The 24,146-nt window shown below is 42.0% G+C and overlaps 1 protein-coding gene across 3 annotated transcripts in view; it reads right to left on the reverse strand.

Moving 5' to 3' along the window:
• LOC310905625 (uncharacterized protein) overlaps nt 1-24,146 on the reverse strand; it is a 57,012-nt gene that overhangs the window by 29,879 nt on the left and 2,987 nt on the right. For 2 of the 3 annotated variants that reach the window (XM_083852172.1, XM_083852173.1), the window contains exon 2: nt 8,122-8,160. The exons of the other annotated variant lie outside the window; for it this stretch is intronic. The gene's annotated coding sequence lies outside the window, so the exon portion shown is untranslated. The remainder of the gene's footprint in view (nt 1-8,121; nt 8,161-24,146) is intronic. 3 annotated transcript variants of the gene reach the window in all.

The following is a 24,146-nucleotide window of genomic DNA, read 5'->3' on the forward strand; positions in this document are numbered from 1 at the left end:
AAAATTAGCTTTTCAGTAGCATATGTCAGTTTTATGCCCCACATCTAAGCAGTTCAAATGAACTTGCACTCAGATGTTATTAGATATTGGTGCCGTGGCATTTATATTTCCAAGTATGCAAAGGACATGTGCACACTAGCAGAAGCACCAGGTCTAGAGGGCACCATTATATTCCTATTTATTTCCCCAGTTACAACAGGCTACAAATGTATGCTATTGATTGTTATTTGTCTCACACCACAGACATACAGCCCTAGAATTTTTATCTTTCCTTTGTAATTTTTCTAGTTTAATATTCTCTGCCATCTAGAGTGCTGCTGGTCAGATTATTCCTAGTTCGCATCCTCTCCCTTCAAACAGTTTCCACCCAAATCTGTATTTGTTACAAAAGGTTAGTGACTAAAATTTCACTCAGGACTTAAAAAATGAAAACTCAAGGTGGAAAGACCAACTGTAGTTCAGAATTTAGAAGCCCCAGAAGTCCATCTTCAGGCAATTACCTTTTGTTTTTTTGCACCTCCCAGTCCACAAGAAACTTGGTGGGCAACATCAGGACACAAAGCCCAGTCACCTCTACTCAGTGTTTGCAACACCAATTGCAGCTCTGGATTGAACAGATACTGATGTTACAGATCAATGAGATTAAGCATGTGCTTAACTTTAATCACAGAAATAAGTCAATTTCTGAATCTGGGCAGCATCACTCATCACTGGGCAGAACTGAGCTCTTTCTGGAAAATTAACACTTCATTTGCTTTCCCATGCTCCATGGTTCACACACACACTATGAAGAAGTTATGTACATTAACAGCTAAGTATAGAACCTGGAGTCAATTATATTCTTCTCTGACAAAGTTTATCATATCAGGGAACAGCCTGAGATTATTGGCATCGTTCAGTCTTTGCTTTGCTGTAACGATGGGACACAAGTCTGCAAAGAGTCAAGTAGCAAAGTGAAATCTGGTCTGAGAACCTGCATGAATTAATATTTGTGTAATTAACCAAGCTGTGTGAATTCCACTGTTGGACTCCGTTTTCCTTTCCATGAACATTCTTTTATACTTTCTATAGAAGGTCTGGAATTGAACACTGAATCGCTTTTTCTTCCCCTCGCTAAAAATATTATGGTTAAGGCTGTTGTATCACCAGAATTTAAATTAGGTAGAAATACTCTTGTGCGAAAGATCTGATTATTTTATGAGACCTTTTTTTAAATCAAAGTTAAGCATATTTGACACACTAGGAGAACTTCATCTAAATTACTAATTGTTCAAATACAGACTAAATGCTGCTTCACTGTTTAGTACATCTTCATTAATTATCAGTGTTGAGGAATGCATTTTAAGAAGTTCAGGAAGTTTTGAAGGTCCTTTCTTAGTGATACAGGAAACCTCATAAGTTTTTAAGAATGTCGCCATGATTAAATAAACATTTCACTTTATGCTTTAATTTTAATTCAGCTGAGTTGACAAGACACAAAAAGAGAGCCATAAAGAAGTCTTGATGGGTAAAATTAGCCAGGAAGTAGCAGAACTGAAGAAAATACAAAACTTGCAAATACATTTGTTTTACTCTAATCGCTTAGCAATCATCTGTTTCAGGACATAAATATCTAAGTTAATTTTCAATGCTAGACACCACAATCCTAAAAGGGAAAATGATATTTTTTAAATTGACAAGTTTCAATAAAGTCTGCAAGCATTTTGATCCCACTGAAGGAAACTTTAACTTTTGCTACTGTAGAACAAAGCCCTACTCATCTCCTGATCCATTTGTGTATTACTCATGGAGTCAGATCTGTGATCATTTCAAGAGATCCATTTTTTTGTGGACTAAAGAGAAATACACTGCCATTCCCAAGACCAGGTGCATTAACACAAACACCTTGATCATATGCTGTCAGTACCGCATAGCTTCAGATGTTCAAAGAAAAGGACCAGAGAGCAGACGACTTCCTGGCAGTGCTTACACACCCTAAAATACAGTAGGTTGGTAGAACCTCTTCCTGAAACAGAGTTTGAGGTTTTCAACTCTCAGGCCACATAAATACCTTCTTTATTACAAATCAATTAGTAAAGAGTTGACTTTGCATTACTGATTTTGCCAGGAGGCTCTTACAAAACACAAGTATCAAAGAACAAAAAACCTAGCCTTCAACAGTGCATAAACTGGGAGTAAAGCCTTAGTCTGGAGTCAATCATAGGCTTTAATGGCTCACATTTGCACTGATTCACAGTTGGGAAATAGAAGACTTCACTGAGCACATTGCACAAGAAGCTGATCTCCAGCCTAGCAGTGTTCATGGAGCCTGTGAAATGGGAGTGTGAAAATGCACACTAAGTGCAGTGGAAATAAAATAGCAAAATAGGCTGCAAATAAGTACATTGACCAAATGTGGGTATGGAGGACTTTGTCAACTGTTCGTACATGCCAACATGCTCTGGCCACGACACATCCGGAGATGATCCATCACTCAACAGAATGTGCTTCATGTCCCATGAAGGACAACAGGCAGCAGATAAATCTGGTCTAGTCCATATGGTGTGGAAAAAGCCTTTTTCCCTGGACTAAAGATTAACAGCAATTGTCAGAAATCTTAACGGGGGCCAATGTAAAGATAATTCCAAAGTTACAGAAATTCTTAAACGCTTCATCGTGTCCTGTCGTAAAGCAGTAATCATAGGCAAAAGCTGTTTTACTGTTAGAAGGTCTACAGAAAAAATAAAAATTAAAAAAATAATAAAAAAGAAGAATACACTTAAAGCAGAATTGGCTTGCATTTCCCAGTGGGCTTGACAGCCTGACAAAGCAGCAGCAATACCACTGCCCAATGTTAAATACGATCCACAAAGACCAAAGCACACAGCCTAGAGGCAGAGCCCAGGACAATGTTTGCATTCCCTTTGAGCCAAAACATTCCACACGCAGGCTTCAGCCTCCCAATAAAACACACCAGAAAGCATAGTGCAGCTGCATTTAACCTCTGATTTTCTTTCAGTCAGAACCTCTCCCTTTTTCCAACTTGCATTTCAGCCTGGGTTTCCCAGCAGTTTTCCCCCTCTTCAGTGAGGGCCAGTCTCCAAAACACTTTGCCCTCATTTTATTCTTTTTGCTGACTTTTCTATTGCAAAACATTGTGCATCTAAATGCTGGTATATCACAGTTTTATCTATAAATTGTTCAAATGGCTATTTGAAAGAGTTCCAATCACACGTGGTCTTTAAAGAGCTTGAGGAGATGGGTAGGACTTGCTTGGAAGGAAGCAGAAGCATTGCCTGCACCAGCAGGTGGTTTGGACTGGCTCCTCAGGAGCAGTAGGGCTGGACACCAGGAGGCATCTGAGAACTGCACCATGACTTCCTGCAGCCCTTGGTCACATCCACGATGGGCCACAGCACCCACAAGTCGGTCAGTAAGCTCCCAGAAAGGCCCCAGCCTACAGCAGTGCTAATCAGAACAGGATGGGAACAGGACAGCCAGCAAGCCCAAATTCCCTCCATGCCTTGGTGGGGCAGGATGACCCACAGCACACAGGGGCTGACCGTGGCTATGTGTTACTCCCCAAAGCTGCATGCATTCAGGCACATACACAGTGTTTCTGAATATACATACAAAAGAGAAACTACAGTAAGAAAACAGTCTGCTAGAGAGATTGTATGAAATGAAGAAGCATGCCAAAAGTGCTTCGTGTTTAAAATCAGCATACATAGCACTGCCTCAGGTAGAAAGAAAAGTCTCGAGAATCCCATTTAAAGTTCTAATCGAGGTCTTCATTTGTATTCTAACTTGTGGAGCCGGATCCTGAAACATCCAAGGAACAAGAATCAGGTAGAGAATAGATGGAGGCCCAGGCTGCAGTCCCACTACAACACTCTCTTGGCACACCACAGACACCTGGGCTGGGACTTCACCCAACCTGCAGCACCACAAAGCATGGAAAGCATCTCACCAATGAGGCTGGTGACATACAGCCACCCCCACAACAGACCAAGCAGCAAGGTTTCATAAAACAGCAGTTTTAATTCTCTTACATGCCTTTTTGTCTCCCTGCCTTTAACCTTTGGAACTCTCTTCAGTGCTAGAATACGTCATTATATTTTTTAATACAATGCCAGAAGGCCCATGTCCACCCCTGGTATAGGGTGGACCACAGCAGTCAGCCTAGAGCACACGATAGCTACTATCCAAAGGAATAACGCAGTTTGGATAGACACACCTAACACTAGCTGGAAACACAGAAGTTCACATATTAGCATCATAATGTCAACCAGGCATTCACCAGGTGGGTGAAGCAGCTACTGAAAACAGGGCGAGTTTCTTTACAACCAAAGTGGGACCACCTACTCAAAGTATTCCCATAATGTGGGACACCACTGCCGACACAGCACTCACCACCTGCCCAGCTGACTTTGGAAACAGGGCTCTTGCCTTTTTCTTCCCCTCTGTTTTGCTGCAAGTTGCTTTTAAAGGTCATTATAGTTGAATAACTATGGACAAAATCCAGCACACCATCAAAGTGGCCTTCCTAACAGGTGTTTTATACACCACAAAAAGAAACGTCTAGTCTGTTGAAGAGAGCCCCTGCAGTATGTTTCAAATAATTCCTTCTCCATTTATTGTTTAAAGAATGACTACTTTTAATCAGTATAGAAAAAAATAAACAAGAGATCAGTATTTTTCATTTTGTATTTTTAAATGGATGCAGATGAATAATCAAGAGGAAATCTCAACACTTTGTTCTTATGAATGATCTCAGACTGAAAATACCCACTGCACTCTTGTTATTGTCAAACATACAGCAATTAAGAACACGGTCTTAGAGATAAATGGAGTAGTGATTAAGAAGGTGGTCTTAAGAGATAAATAGAGCAGTGATGCTTCACCTCACTGTTCAAATGGGGGTTTCAATAAAGCGATGCTGACTTTTTGCAGAGGAATGATTTTGCCGGCTTTGGGCTTTAGGATACCAGCCACCCAGAGAAATCGTTTGACATCAGGATGAGATCTACTATAGGTAGCACTTAACCCTTTAAGACTAGACGATTAAGCCAGTTGACCAGGAAGAGAAATTAGTTTTAACACCTGGAAAAATTCAAAAGACTTCCAATCTTCTCATTCCTGGGTTATTCTCATTTATAAGTGCAGACAGGAACTTTTATACAGATTTGGTTTCTACATTTGACTGGAAAAAAAGTAAATTTATACTGAACTGAAACAGAAAGCACAAGTCCTGGTGAGGAGACCATACTGAACCATCACAAAAATGGACTAACAACCATTTAAACTAAAGGTGCAGAAACTGGACGTCTTAGTGACTCCAGGACAGAGAAATGTGTATTCAAAACCAAGGTTAGCATTCATTAGAAACAGAGACTATTAACAGGATATATAATAAAACAATTTTGGAAACTAACAGAAAGAATAGTGTACCAGAACTAAAGAGAGTGACACATCTTTAAAGCATTTGATACCTTGGGTGGTTTAGGAAATATACGTTATACTGCAGGATTGGTCCCTTCTTCAGTGCCAAGCGTGAAATGAGTGTGCTGGTCTGGTGGCCATGTGCAAGGCTCGGGATCAGAGAGCAAACAATCAGTTGGCTATTCTGCTGTGAAATAGCAAACTGTTTATTCTGTTGCTAATGTAGGTGTGCCCTGTGAAGTCTTCCTTTCAGATGGCCCATGCTCTTCACTGGCTATTTCCAAAATTGTATCTTGGCCACAAGGCACAATTACAGCAGCTAAAGAGCCCCAGAATACACCAGACCTAGAATACACTTCCAATGTAGCAGTTTAAAAAAAAAAAAACAAAAGAGTGTAAGAGAAGAAAAAAGAGACCATCTTTATCTAGGAAGGAAGATAATCTCCCACCCTCAGTACAACTTCTGCTTTTCATGCCATGACAGTGCCATCAGCACTGTGCTCAGGGTTGTCATCCCCATCTCTGATATACAAAACATTCCGGCTTCACCTTTGTCATCCTGGGTGGTCCTCAGATGAGCAAACTGAGCAAAGCACCAGTCCTCTGATATGGTGGTTACTATTATTGATTTAACTGGTTTGCTTATTCCCATGTTTAATTGGCTATGTTAATAGCATTTTAATCCACAATTCACTTGTATGTGGCTGATAACACAGCACTTGTGTGGCTGCCGCAACGTCTTCTCACCATTGCTGTCTGTCATCAAGGACCAAGCCAGTACTGTGATGCTAACTGACAATCCCAAATGTTTTGTTTAATTGGGTATAATGTAAACTATACTGTACAATTTCACAGTAATGGCTGATAAATCTTTTATTAAATAGACAAAACCATGAAAAACCTTTAGTCAAATAGCAAAGATTTCAGTCATCTTTTAACACCAGTATTTAGCATGTCTAAACATTCAAATATGATGTTAATGAGAATTGAGTAAAGAAAATTGCTGGTGAAGTTGGAAAATCCCCTTTCAAGTCTATGCCAAGCAGTATATTGCCAGAAGACCACGCAACACGATTACCCAAGGTACTCATGCTTAGAAATGCCCTCTATCACAGAGAAGACCACTTCATCTCCAGACACATTCTGCTGGTCTGTCACAAACAGGCATTCACCCGCGAGACATTTCCAGAGAATCGTGGTCAGCAAGAGACAAGTATGCTGCGAGTGCCTTTGGGCTACCCATCCTCTCAGCGGATCTGAGGCCCAAGAAACACAATTCAAACAGAAAACACCAAGACATTAAACAGGACCTCTCCTTAGGGCCTGCTCCTGCCCAGGCAATGAACTCGGCCTGCAGCAGCTCGCGGGGCCCGGTTTTGCCCAGTTCCAGACCTGCCCCAAGGGGGGAGGTTTTGCCCAAGGCCCCGACGTTGCTGCCTGCTGCCCACCCAGCTTCGTCAGGGAGCCAGCACCCGGCACAGGCACAGGCAGAGCCCTCAGGCCACACACAGCTCTGCCCAGCCTCTCAACCCCACCACTAACGGGGGCACTGTGTACTGCCTAAACGCTGCACAGTTTTGGACTTCTTAATCTAAGCCTGTCCCCCTCCAGCCTTCCGCTCCAGTCTATCTGACCGCCCTTCCCTTCATTTGTCTCCCATGGGACAACCCTTCCTTCCCCTGCCAGTCCTCTGCTGTCTTCATCCCTCTTCCACAGTCTGCCTTCTCCTTCCGTCTCCCTCTGCTCCCAGATTAATAATTTAACACAGGGGTCAAAAAGCAAAGCAATGCTAAATTAATTTGGCATCTGTATACTTAATGACATCAGATGCCCTGTTTAACTACGCAAATACTTAACTTTGGACAATTTCAGCCTCCTTCTAATGAAAGTTTTGTATGGGTGACTGTTGTTTCCCAGAAAACGAGCTTTGAGGGAGAGGAGAATTTCATAGTAGGAAACTACAGAGCAGAAACCATCCTACCATGTATTTTGTGGCAGGAAAATGACACAGGAGTGTGTTACAGCTGCTTTCACAGAATGCACTCAATGTGATAATCAGGATCAGAAGTATTTTACAAATAGGAAAGTTTCAGTCCCCTGTACGAAGCCCAGCTGGCAGTCCGGCGCCACATCTAAGCAGCCCTGGCTGTGAAACTGGCAATGGCAACATGCAGGCACAGCCTGGCTGCACCTCTCCCAGGAAGGGAGCAGGATGCGGGCAGTGACACCTGCCACAGATGGGGACCATCACTACCACAGCCACCCTCTCCTGCCCCAGAAGGAGGTTGGGCACAGCCACTCTTGAATGTAATGATGGATTTACTGATTCCCACCTCCACCTCACACCAGCAGGGTTAGCTTTCACAGCAAATGCATTACAGAAAGTGTAAAAATGTTCAGCAGACAAGGTTTTCCATGGTGCTTGGATGTCTCGGTATGTTCAGAGGCTGTGCTGGGGAATTTAAAAGGTCAACCCCATACAGAAGGGCAGACGGGATTTTCAAAGTGGTGATAAAGTTGGGAGAAAGGAGTAAAAATATTCACTGGCTTTTTGAGATAGAGGGCAAAAAAAAACTAGAAAGAGTCAAGATCATGGAGAATTGAGAGGGAGAGGGACTTTCCAGTTGTCTCTAAGAGGAGAGAAAGCATACGAGGATTTTCAAGAACAAACATAACACACACATACATGCACATACATACCCTCATTTCTAGATCCTGGAGAGAAGGCAAGCTGCTGCACTGTGTAGAGATTCAAAACGTAGAAAATCAATTGTAAATCACGAGTTCTGGATTCTTTGAGATGAAGTGTAATCTGATTTACAATGTTACAAAAAGAAATTAAAGTTAATTCCAACATGATTGTGGGTATACCACAATTTAATATAACCATGCTGTGGCCTTTAAATCTCTGCATTGCAATATGCCAACAGTCATTACTTCTTTAAGTTTCATATTTTATTTTAAACTATAAATTGGAAATATCACATAGCTTGTTATTTACGTTTCAGAATTAGGATCTTTGCTTAGAAACACAGTGCTCTATGGTGTAATAAGATTATTGTGCAACTACCACACAGTTCGGGTAGTTATAGGCACTCCACTTCACCTCATCATTTTTTCTGCTTAAATATTATGCCACATTCTGATTAATACCAGACCAATAAAATCATCTTAGCAATCTGGTTAGAGTCTTTTGTCTACCCAGATGGCCTGCAATGTTAATGTGTGACAATTTCAACAATGAACTAGGACTGTTTTATGGAACCAACATTTGTTCCACTGCTTTTTCTTCTTAGGCTCAGAATTTTGACACAGATGGTACAAATTACTCAAAAAACAGAAATGTTCATTTAGAAGGCTTAAATATGTGGTTTTACTCAGGCCATCCGAATCTTTTACATTTACAATTCAGTAAATTTACTAACAACCCTGCTGTAATTAAGGTCTATAAAAATCTTCCCTCCTTTCCTGCTTGCTTTTCCCCTTACATATCTACAGCATTTCATTATGCCTCCAATTTATTAATATTTATTCCAGTTCTGAAATGTTTTTAATTTTGGAGGATTTACACTGTTCAATCTTGCATCCGATTCTTCATACCTTTCTAATTATGGGGAAGGGGAAAAAAAAAAAAAAACATTTAATCTGTAACCACATATTAATCGCCCTAGAACCTACACATTTCTAGATCTTAAAGGAGCAGAAAAAAAGAAAAGATAGAAGAATGTCGATGGCTTCTGGCCAAACTGCACATCATTTTCAGTTAAGAAGAAGAATTTATAATCCTGACTTTCCATACAGATACTCAGGAAAGAGTAAGATATTCCTGAGAATTTACAACACAGAGAAAAAAGCAACGGGATTCCTATTAAGGGAAAAAAAAATCCCAGACTAGAGACAGATGCATGAATAGTTTGACTGAGTCTATAAAGACACGGGGTTATTGTGTAAACCTCCCAGAGGAGAAAAGAGTTAACGCAGAGCAACTACTCCAGAGCTTTTGCTGCTGCACCAGAGAAGACAGAGCCAGCACAGGCTGTGCTGCCCTGCATCTGGGCAGGTTCACCTCCCGCAGCACCAGACCGTGCCAATGCACCTCCCACAAGAGCACCATGACAGCTTTTGTGCCCACACCCAGGCACCTCTAGACAAGCAAGCCGCGCTGGGGGATGGCCAAAATGACTGATCCCACACCAAGGTGAGGAGCACGAGCAGAAAACCAGAGCCCTTGCAGTGCCCCAGCCCCAGGCAAGCCTCAGCTCCCCTGGGTTTCCTTCAGCCAGCGGTGGCTGTGGTCTGTGATAGCCTGCGTGCTCCCAGGAAGTCTTTGGGGCTCATGGGGAGGCCATGCTGCAATCATCCCGGGTCCTGGGTGAATCACCCCAGCAGGGTTTGCGTTTGGGGCACCCACCAAAGACAGCTCGAGGCACCCACAAACCTGGCACCATCTCACGGTGGTGCAATTGCTAACGACAGTGGGTGCATTCCTTTCGGTGCCTACAGCCAATGCACCTGAACACTGCCTTCCTTTGGCAGTTACTGCACCTGTGTGTGGCTTCAGCATCACTTAGATGTTCTTGTTTCTGTCCCAAAATGTCACTGTACTACTTCAGTGGTTTTTTTTTTATTTATTTAAACAAATAATTTCAACATTAAAATCAAATTAAAAATAAAATAAAATAAAAAACCACGACTGTCCTTTTGCAATCCTTGCAGAAAGTGCAGTATGTGCGATGCTCCAATTCATTATGATATTCTATTAGATCTGCCAACAGAAAGTGCATTTTGAGTTTCTAAATGTTGTTTCCATTAGAATCAATCACTCCGTGCAATTAAGCCAATAGTCTCTCACCATTTCTGCTGTTATGAGCTAAACCATCCTAAATATATTGACAGCTGTCTCCTATAAGATGACACAAATTAGGTTGAGGGGGCATAAGCCTAAATGTCACCAGTGGGAGGACATCAGTTATTCTTTCAGAAATCTACCTAATTTTCATACCCCATAAGGCATTCAGTAGACTTCCTTTGCATTGGCAGCATGCAGTAATCAATGTTTTGCATATTACAATCAATAACATGCTTAAATGTTTAAGTTTTGCATTCTTTTGCAATAAATATTGATATATTACAAACTATGTAAAACTGTTCATTGGACTTTTTGTTTGCAGTATGTACTGTATCATTCAGCAAATAAGTGAGCTAAATATTGTTTGTTACAAAACAGATGTCACATGAAATTATGCCATATGTGCTATTAAACATTTTTCTTTTTTTTTTCCTTCCCCCTTTTTTTTTTTTACACTGAAAACCAAGATTTAGTTTCAGAAGTGAGTGTATTTGGCTTTACAAGGTTTTGAAGCATGAAAGCAACATCTCTGAAATATTTTTAAACCTGCTGTGCAACCTGTAATCCAGTTTTGTAAGTGGAATCTGAGTGTTTTATATGTAGATATCCTAAAATAAAGAAATATGCTAAATGTGTGATTGCAATACTACTTCTCCACAGGTTCTGCTGATTTATCAAAGAGGCAAATGAGAAATTTCTACAGTTTCACCATACCACCTAAGTTTCAGGACTTTTAGCACATCAGTATCTTTAAATAGAGATACTTGAACTTGAAAATGAATATATACTTTTCACCTAGCTAAAAAATTTCACCTAGTGGCTATAAAAAATTCTCTGTAGATATTTTTTATTGGAATCTGAGAATACTGGGTGCATGGGGATCACGGAGGTCGAGGATGGTCAATGCAGACCTACTTTGGAGTGAAACATAAAACCACTAACTCTGCATGAGGAAAGGGAATGCCTTCTGCGGTTTGACTTTAATTGATTTTACAAAACCATGTATGTATAAGCAGAGCAATCTATATCTCCAGACTTTGAAAGTGCGAACTCCACAACCGAACGAGCAGAATGCAGGAAACATGTTGCTAAGAGCTATACAGTAAAACAAAATCTGGTTGCCACAAGAAGAGTGACATTGGCATCAGAGGCAAAGGCACTTACACCCACAAATGGAAATACAGCATGTTGGGAAAGCTAGAGGATGAGGAGCAGATGCAGCAGCACAAGGAAAAAAACTCAAAGTAAAGATCTTCAGATTCCATATGTAGTTTTCTTTCTCTTAGTCATCAAAAGCAGGAAGACAGGGTAAACAAGAAGGGAGATAAAGAAAGGAAGGTGACGAAAATATTTTCTTCTATTTTTCCACCCCAAAGGCAAAATACTTGCATACATTTCTAGACGTGCTATCTTTGTAAGTCTTCTCTGTAATACAAATAACTAATTGCTTGCCAACAAGCATTAAAACTGGGAGGAAAAGTCCTTGATCTCCCAGCTTGATGGAGATTCCTGAGGCTTCTAATCTGTTGGAAAAAAATGTGAATAAACTTTAACACTTCAGTGGATGGAGTCCTTCATCTAGTACTACGAAATTCCAATGTGAAGGCAGACAAAATCATTGTAGAGCCTGAAACTCTGCTGCACGGCCAGGGGAAGCTGCCTTTCCCAGGTCATACCACCCTCTGTACCATATCACCTTTTCAAATTTTCTGAAGCATAGTGTCACCTTGTTCACATCCCATTTCACAAGTTCACTTAGACGGAGCATTTGTAGAAAAAATGCAGATGGGGCAACCATGAAGGATCTCTGCCGTGCCTCATTCACACCACCAAACACATGGCAGTCAGATAAATACTGGTTTATTGGCTTACCGAACCGCAAGCTTTTCCCCCACAGAGAAGTGATCCCAGCACAGGGACACGACACACCGCCAACATCTCCAACAAGCCAGCCCACCGGCACTACTCTAGGTGAAATCCAGGAGGATGAGAGCCCTCGCTGGTTTGGTGCCCACCCCAGAGGTGTGGGGCCGGCAGGGGCACCCAGAGCCCTGGACCACAGGGAGTGAGTCCAGCTGTGCCCCTGGATGTCCCTGCCACCACAGCATGAAGACGGCACCTGCGGCCAACATGTCCCCATTGGGTCCACCCTGCAGCTGCCATTTTCCCAGATTTCCTGGTCTAACATGCCTTGGCTAAGACTAAACAGGGTTTTCATCAATAGCCCATGAGTCAAAGTAGGAGCAGATCAAGCATTTCCCCGGGTTAAAGCATGACCACAAAGGATGTCAATGGTGAACAATCAAGATGAGCTGTACCACGGTAACCTGTGGCATATCCTGAGTTTGTGCAGGATACTTAGCAAAGAAAACATGCACATCTTCATAAAAATATCAAACTCAGCTTTTTCCTCTGAAAAAATAGACTATTTTTTACCCCGACATCTATCATAGGGCAAGATTATTTTTAAATGATGTAGCAATGTGCCAGTATTTGGAGTGATAGATTCTTTATAAATGCCAAAGATCTGAGAGGAGAAAAGCTTACAGGCAACCCTACGACCTCCGATTAAATGCAAACGTGATTGTAAAATCTCTCTCTCCTCCCTGCCTCCATGTTGCACCCTCTATAGCAAAATGTTTAGCACACGATAAAAATAGCTAGATCTTTCAAAATCTTAGAAGACAGGTTCTGCAATGTTTTTCTTTAAATGTTATATTTTCTTAAAGGCAACATAATGAGGTCAACCGAAGCTGGATTCAAGCTGATAAACTGTGCTTAGGAGAAACCAGAGGTTGAGCAGGGGGGGTTCTTGCAGAGGAAAACAAAGAGAATGATTGCAAAAGTCAGATCTCAAAATGTTAATCAGATTCAGAAACATAAAACATGACAATTTAATGGTGTTTGGTTAAAACTGGAGAATTTTAAAGTTCTAAATATCTTACATTGAATTCTAATACTTTTTTAATTATTAGATATAAAATGCTTACAATTTTCAGTGAAAATTAGACTTGGTAATTTATATTTCTTGTTTATACAGTACAATTTGCTGATGAAAAAATGTGCTAAACTTATTGATTCATGACCATAATTGTTTAATTATTTATCATTGCGGAATTATATTAGCATTTATAATAATGCAGATGTGCACAAAGGCTAAGAAGTCATATACAGCTTTTGTTTTTGTGTTTGCTATGCTGAAATTAGGTTGATCCAGGTTGTGTGCATACTGCATATTGTAAGTGTTGCAACTCTGCATCTCTCAGTTTTACTGGAGTTACAGCAGGTCTAACCAATAGCCACAATAATGAAAATGCCCCGATAGCTAATAAAGTATATAAATCCAAAGCTAACAGCATCACAAAAGAAGTCTCTTCTCAGCTTGATTCTTCTGTTACTATGATGTGCATTAAATTCAGTGCAACACCTGCACAGCTGTTGGCTTCATACCACCCACAGCAAAGGAACAGCTCGTGTACGGCACAAGGGAAGCCAATGAGCTGAGCACCACAAAAAATTACAACCATTTAAGCTGAGGCCGAAATCTTCTGCATGAGGCCACTTAAAGAGGAACATAACTCCCGATATGAGAGAAATGCATTCCTTTAATTTTCAACCTTATTTTAAGGGATCGTAAACTCTGGAAGAAAATGACAGATGCCTCACTTCAGTCTCTCCTCCCCTCTGTATGCAAAAATCACAGAATCACAGAATCATCTAGGTTGGAAGAGACCTCCAAGATCACCCAGTCCAACCTCTGACCTAACACTAACAAGTCCTCCACTAAACCATATCTCTAAGCTCTACATCTAAACAGCTCTTAAAGACCTCCAGGGATGGTGACTCAACCACTTCCCTGGGCAGCCCATTCCAATGCCTAACAACCCTTTCAGTAAAGAAGTTCTTCCTAATATCCAACCTAAACCTCCCCTGGCACAACTTTAGCCCGTTCCCCCTCGTCCTGTCACCAGGCACGTGGGAGAATAGACCAAGCCCCACCTCGCTACAGCCTCCTTTAAGGTACTTGTAGAGAGTGATAAGGTCGCCCCTGAGCCTCCTCTTCTCCAGGCTGAACAATCCCAGCTCCCTCAGCCACTGCTCGTAAGACTTGTTCTCCAGACCCCTCACCAGCTTCGTTGCCCTTCTCTGGACTCGCTCAAGCACCTCCATGTCCTTCTTGTAGTGAGGGGCCCAAAACTGAACACAGTACTCGAGGTGCGGCCTCACCAGAGCCGAGTACAGGGGGACAATTACTTCCCTAGCCCTGTTGGCCACTGCTTCTTATACAAGCCAGGATGCTGTTGGCCTTCTTGGCCACCTGAGCACACTGCTGGCTCATCAAATCTATTCTCTCAAGGAACTACAATAAGACCGACATACATCCCTTTCTTGAAAGCCGCTAAAATAGCTTTGCCATGGGCTTCACATGGAATTTGTAACACTAAGTGCATCTTTCTGGACTCATACTTTTGAGATATCAATAGTCAAGGTTCCCTTTGCCTGTCCCCTCTGCGCTCTTTTCACCTAACACTATTTACTAACACTAACACTATTTACTGGTGATACCTTTTCATAATTAAGAGCCCGTATCAAAGCAGTTTTAACACCATTTAAGCAGCTTTTCTAAGGAATCAAATCTAAATGAAAAGGGAAAGTATAAAAATGCTCCATCTTCCACTGTGCATAACTGATTTGCTCTGCATTTCATCCTCAGGGAGAGGTGCAGATTCCAAAAGACGGGGAAGAAGGACCATTCACAAAAGCAGCACCACACAACCAGCGAGCACTGCATGTCTATTTTACATCCACATGTGGTAAGTATCTCTAAAAGCACCCTGCTGGCTACGCTCCGGCCATTTCTGCAGGATTGTTTATCACAATTCACAGAAGTGAGTATTTAACCTACTGACTCCTGCATCACATCATGGGCCAGGTATTTGTTTCTTTTGTTAGATTAATATTGGTGACAGAATAACACACTCATTAATGGAGATAATGATTATACAGTGAGGTAGAATAACAATTCTTCCAACATACTGTACAAAGGAGTCTTCAACTTCATTAATTAACAAAATTTATTAAAGAATACAAGAAAATCAAGGAAAACACATTTTTGTTAAGCAGCTTCTCAGATGCGGATCATTTGCTCAGCAACTTTAAACATACCAGCTCATTACAGCAAGGCTGCACGTGCCACACAGAGGGACAAGGGACAGGAGAACACACCAGCTACGTGTCCCCCCCATCAGTTAGCAGGGGCAGAAGCCCCCTGCAAGGCTGTGAGGGGCTGAAGAGTACAAGACGTAAATTTAGTTCTGGCTACCAACATGCTGTCATCAACTGTCCAGGGGACTTACTGGCTTTGCTTAGCAAGGTAGTACAGGGTTGTTCACCTGTGCCTTCAGTATTCAAACAGTTTTACAGGAAAAGAGGTTGCAAGAAAGAGGAAGGTTACTATGTCTGCAAGATTAAATTCCCTGAATTCACACACATGAATTTGCATTGTATTTTTGACCTTCTGTTCCTCTGCTATAAGAAAATAATTGATCAGAATGCCATGCAGATAGATGAATAAGAGGATAATTAGGATATGCCTGAATGTTGTAGACATGCCACAGCGGCCACGGGATAGAAGGTATCTCACTGTACTTTGCATACCCTGCTTTGTTCAAATGTAGATGCCTTTTGGAAAATTATGATGAATTGAGATCTATTTTTATTGACCTATTTTCTTCACCTTAGTTGGTGTCATATCTACATTCAACCAGAAGTGGCTGGGAAGACCAAATTACTAATAGTTAGCCCCCATTTCAAGTTTGAAGTAGTATTTAGACGCCAACATCTACCCATAATCCAGACAAACATGTCTAACAGGTAGGAAGTGAAGAACTATGCTTTCATGTGATATTCATGGCCTTGCCAATGTTTGCTGCAAAACTTTAGACATCTGACAAAAAATATAAAACTTAAATTTCATCTAATATTTCTCCCCCTCACTCTGTTCTTGAGATAGAAGGAACTTTGTAACCAAAGACAGCAAGGCAACATCTAAGGAAGATGTTTTGAGGTTTATTTTGTTTCCTGTTCAGGACACAGTATAGTCACCAGCAAGTCACTTCTGAGTGTCAGAATTTATTATTTTTCTTGGCTGTCCCAATGGAAACTGAGCTCACTTGTTGCAGAAGAAGCACTTATGACTCCTAAATCCTGACTCAATATTTCAGTTTATGTATTTTGAAAATAACAATCACCCACCAGTTAGTCCTTATTAAATGATTAAATGTTGTGTAAAGTCACTACATTTATACAATGCTGATGCGACCCATTAGTCTAAATACTCCTTTCTCCCCATAAGCTTCACTCTGGAGCAAGAGTACTTGCAGTGAAGCGCCATAACTGCACGAATTTGGACTTTCTCCTTAAAGCTCATGTCCCCAGACTCAGACAAAGTCCTGCAGGAACTACCCCAAGAAAACACTGAGCTAAAATGCTTAATAAAAAAAAAATGAGGTGGAATTGAAATGAATTTTTGCAGCAATCAGTGCAATGATTCAATGTTTCCTTGGAAAGCCTGGCTCCTCTCCTCCCAGGTTGCCCTTCCCTTTTTCCCCTCATATTTTCATCAATTTAAAACTTAAATCACCAAAACAATTGTGTGACTTTCAAAAATGCTTGAAATGTGTAAGCGTGAAAATACATTTTGTGTGGCTGTGTGCAACCATGAAACATTTGATTAATGAAGAGATTGAAGCTGTATCTGTTTTGTAAGTTGCCTGGCTCTGTTGTCACCAGGGCCGTACTCCCACAACTTTATAATGGCAAATAAGAAAGTATGACTGGAGTACAATGCATAGGTTTTGTCTTTCATTAGAAGGATTATTTTTCATCATACTAGATCTTACTTTTCCTGTAAAGTAACTCTTTGAACTAAAGCCTACATTCCTCTTTTCTTCCCACACCAATCTCCTACTTGCCAATCCTCATGATTCACACATACATGGTGTTTTCCCTAAAGCTTTTCATAATTACATTGCAATTAATTCCTTAAATTAAAAAGTGTTTTGAGAAGTCAAATGTAGAGACAACCTCAGAAATATTGCCAATTTAACCTAACGGCCTCCAAACCAAGAGGTAATGAACAACAGATAAAAATCACTTGAAGAAAGCCTCCTTATGCATAAGCCAACATCAAGCTTCTGGGGAGCCTGTCTGGTGGTGGTGAATGCTTGGCTGCAGCAATGCTACTGTTCATAGTGGTTTCCAGATTTGAGCATGGGGAACACACTGTGAAGTTGTCCAGGTATCGGCCAGTCTTGCTGCACAGATCCCATGAACTTTATACTTCTTCAGCACAGGAAGGTACAGGCCCTGACCCAAGCCCACAAAGGGAAAGTGGTAAAATCTCAGATCTTCCATTCTCCAGATGGATGCCTTGTCACAGACCTGCAGATCCCAGACCAGTCTCTTGTTTCTGTAACATCCCACCCCACAGGACTTCCCAGAAAGCCTGGGCTTTCCACTCATGCTGCAGCTTGCACCCACAACCAGCTGATCTCTCTCTTCGGCTCCTTCAGTCTCCAAATGGGAGGTTGATGCCACATTCACAAAGCCCATGAGCAGCCATGCAGTCCTTAACACGTTGCACTCTCAGATGATGGTAACTCAGCATGGGAGAGCCCTTCTGTCCTTCTCCCCCACCGGGAGGAGCACCCCTTTCTGGTGATACCAGAACCAAATGCACTGATGCGCCCAGACAGAAGTCAACATCAGCTTGGAGAGAAATGCCACCCGCACAGCACAGAGCACATTGTGCACACAAACGAACACCTTATACACTTCAAAATGAGCAGGAGGCAGTGAATTTATCATCTTCTTTGCAGAGAGGGTACCCTGCTTCTTCGGTCTGTTCACAAGCACCTCCTGGACTTAGAGTCCAGAAAGGGCTGCGTTTTAACGGAGCCAAATTTAATTCACCACATAAAATAAATCCAGGTAAATAAACAAAAACCTCCTTTTTCCTACGCCTGATGGCAGTAAACTCACTGAAGGCCTTTCCAAAATGGAGCAAGCAGAGGCTGAGCCATCTTTTCTGCACTGGTCATCTACAAAGCCCCACCGGGGCAGTCCTGCCCTCTAAACCAGCACCAGGTTACATCCAGGTCAGGCTGATTTCAGAGGCTGCACAACACCGAATCAGGCTCTCAGGCTTTTCCTACAGGGCACAACTCCCACTGCGATGTGTAAGAGGTAGCCCAATATTCTTATCAGACCCCAACAAGAACTGGAACTAAAGAGATAGCGGAAAAAAAAGAACCTTTTAGGAGATCAAGCACAGTTTTGTCAGGGAATAATAAGGGTAAAACATGAGATATCTTAATCTTTATCCCGTGTTCAGACATTTATAGCCAAAAAGCAAGGAACAATATCTGAAATGTTCAAAGAATACTATGCCAGCACTTATCTGGTGACACTTGAGATGAAGAAGATAATTGAAAGGATGATTGCATTGGGCTTGTTGTACTCCATTGATAAGAAAGGTTTTAGAGAGCCCATTCAGTATGCTCAGCCATGATACAAAATGCCAGGAGAAAACACAGTATTGCGGCAGTGACAGTACCTCGGATCTATGAAACGTTAAAATGAAAGATAAAGAAGGCTCTGAAAGAAGCAATATTGAGCACAGCTCACTTGACGACAAACATTTGGATGAACGTCTAGACGTCGGAATACCTCTTAATCACTGCCCACTGGCTGTCAGCCTGCATTCCCATGCAAAAATCTGCCCATAAGTTAGAATCCTTTGCATTTCCCCCTTTGATAAAGGCCAATAAGAAAAACACCACCAGCCAGAATCATGCATGGCTGTTCTCTCGGGATCTGCCAGAGGGGCTGACACGAGGTCCAAAACCAGGAAAAACACGAGGTGATCACTTGTTTTGCTGCTCTATTTATTAAACATCTCTTGCTTGATTATAACTAAGCACTAAGTTTTTGCAATACTAGCAAAATCTGTAACGGTTTCTATAACTCTCATGATATTCTAAGCTAACTTCAGAGGCAGAGCAATTTACCAGAACTGCAGCTTAAACAAGTTTGAATTTCATTTGCTATATATATGAAGAGAATGCTCTTACTGAAAAAAGAAATGCATGAGCGCACATTAAAGCAGAGCTTTGATTCTGAACTCTTTATCCTGAACTCTGAACAATGGATACTTATGAATCATTTGTGCTGCATACTGAAGCCTTTTGAACTGGTAACAAGAGAAATCAGTTCTGCTAATGCATCTCTCATCCCAGATCTCTCACTCATCCAGATTTTAAATCTGAAACTTAGAAGAATAAAGCCAGTTTTTTGGAAGGACCAAGAGTATTTTAGAAAACAGACTGGTCAGACAGGAGGAGAATTTCTGGATGGGGCAATAAGTAGATTGTGTACAGGTTCTGATATTCAAGACCAAATGTTTAAAATAAATAACTGAATAATGTGGGGAAGAGGCTTTACAAAATCACAGAATCACACAGAATCACAGAATCACCTAGGTTGGAAGAGACCTCCAAGATCACCCAGTCCAACCTCTGACCTAACACTAACAAGTCCTCCACTAAACCATATCTCTAAGCTCTACATCTAAACAGCTCTTAAAGACCTCCAGGGATGGTGACTCAACCACTTCCCTGGGCAGCCCATTCCAATGCCTAACAACCCTTTCAGTAGAGAAGTTCTTCCTAATATCCAACCTAAACCTCCCCTGGCGCAACTTTAGCCCGTTCCCCCTCGTCCTGTCACCATGCACGTGGGAGAACAGACCAACCCCCACCTCGCTACAGCCTCCTTTAAGGTACCTGTAGAGAGCGATAAGGTCGCCCCTGAGCCTCCTCTTCTCCAGGCTGAACAATCCCAGCTCCCTCAGCCACTGCTTGTAAGACCTGTTCTCCAGACCCCTCACCAGCTTCGTTGCCCTTCTCTGGACTCTCTCGAGCACCTCGACGTCCTTCTTGTAGCAAGGGGCCCCAAACTGAACACAGTACTCAAGGTGCGGCCTCACCAGAGCCAAGTACAGGGGGACAATCACTCCCCTAGCCCTGCTGGCCACAGTGCTGCTTATACAGGCCAGGATGCTGTTGGCCTTCTTGGCCACCTGAGCACACTGCTGGCTCATATTCAGCCGACTATCAACCAATACTCCCAGGTCCTTCTCTGCCAGGCAGCTTTCTAACTACTCATCTCCCAGCCTGTAGCTCTGCTTGCGATTGTTGTGCCCCAGGTGCAGGACCCGGCACTTGGCCTTGTTGAACTTCATACAGTTTGAACTTCATACAATGTTTTGCACTGCTTGTATTTGGGGTTTGGAGGGGCAATATTCTCACTCCTCAGTATGCAGCAAAACTAGATCGTAGAGGTCCTAATGAACAGGATGGTATTAAATTAAGTTTCAGATGTGTGTAAAACATTGGATTAAAGTATAGAAACCTCTCCTATATAGTGGGATAAAATAAGTCTTCACAGTGAAAAAAAAATACAAAGCTACAAATTCACTCATAAGGAAAAAAAAACCTTTACTATTACTAAAAATTGTTTCTACATAAGCCATCTTTAGTCCTTCCGTACATATTACAATTAACAGAAAATGCTCCAAACACAACTCTTCTAGTTACAAAATTTATATAAACTTGGTGTAACAACTCCCATGTTTGAGGATACCCTTCACAAAAACAGATCAAGCTCAAATTAAAAGTACTAAAAGTTCAGCCTGCAGTGGCACATGGACAGATACGTTCCTCCAACTCCAGGCTTTTGAGAATTCCTTTTAAGCAGTAGAGAAAAGTGTGCAAAAAAGCTACTGAAACTTTTATAGGAGATAAATTGCACAATACCAACCTGATTAAATTTCAAATGCTATCAACTTTTGCTTAGAGCCTAAGATAGGGAGCAGACCTGAATTGAGAGTGCAGCCATCGAAAATGCTTTCCAGGCAGGTCCAGACGTGTGCCTAAATGAATGTCCACATTAAATGACAATGTCACTAATGACAGAAGCATTGAAAGATCAAAATGAAGTGCACAATCAGAACTCCACATTTCAGTGCAAAATTCACCCTTAATATTTAGCAGCAATGGCCACCAGATGATAAAATGCCTGCAGTGGACCAGGAATTCAGTCCACATGCCTGTACAGTGGACAAGCTGACATTAGCACACTGCTAAATCATAGCTTATAGGTAAATGCTGCTGTAGTCATATGCCTGTGCTAGAGAAGAGAACCAGTCCACTAAAAATAAGACAGCATTTTTTGTCCCCTCTCCCCATCCTGACCCAAGATGGGGGAGCACAGCTCGCTGACAAAAGCACATTTACTCTGCCAGTTCCCCCGGTCAGCACATTCCAGCCCTGCTCAGCCACCAGGATTGTGCAGGGCAGAGGGGGCTGGTGCTGGGTCAGGGCAGAAGGGACCCGGAGGTGGGCGATGAGGAGCAGCAGCTCTCACTGTTCCAATGCCCCTTGGGTCCCTCTTCAGCAGTGACCTCTGCCAAAAGGTGAGCCCCACCCGCAGCCCGCGTTGGGGTGCAGGTATGTCTTTGCCACGGCTTCTTCCCATGGGGATGACTTTGGGCAGCATGCATTTCATCCGTGACTGTTATTGAATTCTCAGCTTTCTGAATCCACATATAGCCTCAGCATTTCCTCAGACTTGATTATTATTCTCTTTATTAGTGTATATGCAGCTAGTAAGATTAGATGATGGTAGCATTTCATAAACGCATGCCATAAATACTTTCTCATATGCCAAACTGAAAGCTTTCTCTCTCATGTTTGGTGACCCTCAAATCACACTTCTTTCAGATCACCCAACTGTTACAGTAACAGCAAAGGAACAGGATGCAAATGGTAGGATTCCCCCTGCCCCTGCACACTTCGGGCTGTATTCACGAAAAAGGACAACCTCCCCTCTGACACGCAGCCCGCTCTGGAGTAAAAGCAATCCTAGAGAGGGAAGCAACATAACCTCCTATACAATTCTGGGGACAAGACAGGTTTTGCACAAGCGAGCTCTGCTTGTCTAAAGCAACCACTATGGTAACACAAATTTCTCCTTTGCAGAAAGAGTGAGCCTGGAAGCCGTCCTGCATGCTAAGTAGCATGGCACACTGATCACTAACTTTGTGAAAGAGGCCAAAAATTTTTTTGAATCTATATTTTCAAGAAAGCTAAGAATAAGATTTAGCTAACCAAGGAGTTTTCCTGCAATTGGGACAACAGCAACAGTAAAGGGAGCAGAGCCCAAACCACCAACGCAGTGGTGCAAGGTCTCATTTGCAATGCTAGAGCTGCTTTATATGCTGAGCTCCCATCCTTCAACAGCAGGTCAATGTTTTAATGTGGATTGGGCACATAAATGCAGATCAATTTATGCATTAAAAAAAATCATCTACATGTGCATTTATTTCAATTTCATTTTAGTGAATCAGGTCCTGATTCAATGCTAACTGAAAACCCTTGAAATAACTGCGAGCTTGCTCATAGCCAATTCTGTGTCACCGCTATGAAATTAGTAGTGAAATTAAATGGCTCAACAGTGCTAAGACATTCCCCAACTACTCCAGCAAGCAGTCGCTCACCTCTAAGGTTAACAGGATAAAGGCTGGATAAAGAAACTACTCATTATACCAGCTCTACAAAGAAGCAATTATGAGACTTTATAAAGTGGTTTCAAATATATTTTGCAAACTAGGACTCAGACAAATATTAGTGGCAGCAAATTACAGTACTTAGCAGAATTATCACCAGAAAAGAGACTCTTTTAATCTATAAAAAATATCAACAAAAGATGTAAATATGGACTCCTCTATGGGTGGTATATCTTGAAGAAAATATACATCTAATCTCACAGTGTGTTACCTCCAGTACCTGGAGAGAAGGTTAACAATTCAGAGCTGTTTCCTACAGCTATAGAATATATTTTGATGTAGATTTGTAGATATCACAGACTTAAAATCTATTGTATAATCACAGGGCAAGTGCAAGGAACCTGGGGACATACTTCTCCATGGTAAAGCGCTGGAACACTGGCTTTCATTTTAATCAATGCTACTCCCTGTTTTTAACAAATTATATTTCATTCTGTGGCCTTTGGGTTCCATTTTTCTTAGCATAAACAGTGACAGTGTTTTCAGCACCACGAGTACAAAGTGCAGGCTGTACATTAGCATTACACACACACTTACCTCCATGTGCAGGAGGTGAGCAAGGGGAAGGAGAGAGCGAGCCCCTGGCACCTCCTGACCAGGCCCACATCCTGATGTCCCCTTGCATCACCACAGACCTGGAGGAACCGTACTGAGGTACCAGCAGATCTCTCACTGCTCTGGGTTAAATCACACATGCCAGCAACGAATCTGTTGGTAATCCACAGATTTTCAGCCCAATTTCCCCAAGCACTCCATTCCCAGCATTCCCATTCAAGTCAGCACCTCAGGATGTCTAGCAATTACTGCAGGTTACATCAGGGTAAAACACAGAAGAATTTGCCCATCCTGTCACGCACACTTCATGTATGAATTCCCTGAACAGTGAGCTGCAACCCAAGAAGTCAAAGATCCCTCCAGCTTTGATCTCCCCCTTGCTCAAAGCACAAAGCTCTCAAATGGAGACCAGCACTTGCTGAACATGATCAACTGCTGTCACAAACAGAAAACACTTCTGTGCTTCCCTGACATCTCTTCCCCTTAAGTTTTCAGTCTCTTTTCCATCAAAGGAATAACATGCGTGCTTCAAAATTCCTGCCATTAAAATCTTACACAAAAACTTTTTCAGATGGCACTCCAGAGATCCGGGCAGCAGTCAGATCACACACACGGGTGTGCGGAGCAGGCCAC

This window comes from Anser anser, assembly GCF_964211835.1.
Source record: "Anser anser genome assembly, chromosome: 11".
Classification (NCBI taxonomy): domain Eukaryota; kingdom Metazoa; phylum Chordata; class Aves; order Anseriformes; family Anatidae; genus Anser; species Anser anser.